Genomic DNA, 2,500 nt, shown 5'->3' on the forward strand with positions numbered 1-2,500 from the left:
CCTCCCCCCTCCCCTCTATCTCTCTCTCCGTCCCCCCCTTTCTCTCACCGTCCCCCCTCCCCCCTCTCTCTCTCTCTCTCTCTCTCTCTCTCTCCCTCCCTCCCTCCCCCCTTCCCCTCTCTTCCTCGCTCCCTCTCTCCCTCCCTCCCTCCCTCCCTCCCTCCCTCCCTCCCTCTCTCTCTCTCTCTCTCTCTCTCTCTACCTCTCTCTACCTCTCTCTACCTGTGCAGATCTGTCGCGGAATCGCCTGTGGGAGCTGCCAGCAGAGGTGTGCATGTTTGTGTCTCTGGAGAGTCTGACGCTGTATCAGAACTGCCTGCGCTCACTGCCTGAGAGCCTGGTCAACCTGCAGGCCCTAACGCACCTCAACATCAGGTAATGCACTCACACACACACACGCACACACACACACACACACACACACACACACACACACACACACACACCTCAACATCAGGTAATGCACTCACACAAACACACGCACACACACACACACACACACGCACGCACACACACACACACACACACACACACACACACACATTCAGTCCACGTAACATTTAGCCAATAATCCTCTGAATTAGAACATGGTATTGAGTTTAATTCATATCTCTCTCTCTTTCCCCTCTCTCCCTCTCTATCTCCCCCACTCCCCCCCCCCTCTCTCTCTCCCTCCCTCTCTCCCTCCAGTCGGAATCAGCTGAGTTCCCTGCCGGCTCATGTGTGCAGTCTCCCTCTGAAGGTCCTGATCGCCTGTAACAACAAGCTGCTGTCTCTGCCCGAGGAACTGGGCCAGCTGAGACAGCTCACTGAGCTGGTGAGAGAGTATCCACTGTTATACATTACTCTAACATCGCTATACAGCACTGTTACAGCATATACATTACTCTAACAGCCTTATACAGCATATACATTACTTTAACATCCTTATACAGCATATACATTACTTTAACATCCTTATACAGCATATGCATTATTCTAACTGCCTTATACATCACTGTTACAGCATATACATTACTCTAACATTGCTATACAGGACTGTTACAGCATATACATTACTTTAACATCCTTATACAGCATATACATTACTTTAACATCCTTATACAGCATATGCATTATTCTAACTGCCTTATACATCACTGTTACAGCATATACATTACTCTAACATTGCTATACAGGACTGTTACAGCATATACATTACTTTAACATCCTTATACAGCATATACATTACTTTAACATCCTTATACAGCATATGCATTATTCTAACTGCCTTATACATCACTGTTACAGCATATACATTACTCTAACATTGCTATACAGGACTGTTACAGCATATACATTACTCTAACATTGCTATACAGGACTGTTACAGCATATACATTACTGTAACATCATTATACAGCATATATATTACTCTAACATCGTTATCACCCCGCTGGATGAGTTACAATGTTTGGCAGCTGAGCTGATTGGTGTCAGCCTCAGCTGGGGCTGCCTGTATGTCCAGCACTGTCCACCAGGGGGCAGCGTCCCCGCTCTTTTCCTGGCACCACAAGTGCTCCACTGTCACATGAGCAGCACTGTTGCACTGCTGAAACATAAATGTTCTCTCCCCCTCTCACTCCCTCTCTCTTTTTCTCTCCCTCCCTCCTTCTCCCCCCCCCCCCTCTCTCTCTCTCTCTCTCTTTCTCTCTCAGGACGTGAGCTGCAATGAGATCCAGATGCTGCCTTCTCAGGTCAGCCAGCTGGAGGCGCTGCGGGACCTCAACATCCGCAGGAACCACCTGGCCTGCCTGCCCCCAGGTCTGACCCCTCCCGCCCTGCCCACGGACTTCCATCTAACACATAATTATTAAAAATAACAGAGTGCTTCACAAACCATGTAATTACATTACATTATTGGCATTTGGTGGACGCTCTTATCCAGAGCGACATACAGTTGATTAGACTAAGCAGGAGACAATCCTCCCTGGAGCAATGCAGGGTTAAGGGCCTTGCTCAAGGGCCCAATGGCTGTGCGGATCTTATTGTGGCTACACCGGGATTAGAACCACTGACCTTGTGTGTCTCAGTCATTTACCTTAACCACTACACTACAGGCCAGCCCACATTACTATTACCCCCCGCACACTATATTACCATTTGACCTTGCTTTTGAGACACTGCCCCAATGTCTTTTTTTTGCCTTTGGTTGTATTTGACTGCACTGAGATGCTGCTGTGATGTTGAGACATTCTTCTTTGTTGTAATGTTGTTGTGACGTTGTTTCGACGTTGCGACGTCGTTGTGACGTTGTTTTGACGTTGTTGTGACGTTGTCTTCATGTTTGCGCAGAGCTGGCAGAGCTGCCTCTGGTGCGGCTGGATTTCTCCTGTAACAAGGTGACGTCCATCCAGTGTGCTACCGCAACCTGAGGCACTTACAGAGCATTGTGCTGGACAACAACCCCCTGCAGAGCCCCCCTGCACAGGTAACGCACCTTTCTGTACACCTGCACAGG

The 2,500-nt window shown here is 48.5% G+C and overlaps 1 pseudogene; it reads left to right on the forward strand.

Moving 5' to 3' along the window:
- Nucleotides 1-2,500, forward strand: part of LOC133128584 (DISP complex protein LRCH3-like) — an 18,681-nt pseudogene that overhangs the window by 4,667 nt on the left and 11,514 nt on the right.

This window comes from Conger conger, chromosome 5 (genome assembly GCF_963514075.1).
Source record: "Conger conger chromosome 5, fConCon1.1, whole genome shotgun sequence".
In the NCBI taxonomy this organism is placed as follows: Eukaryota; Metazoa; Chordata; class Actinopteri; order Anguilliformes; family Congridae; genus Conger; species Conger conger.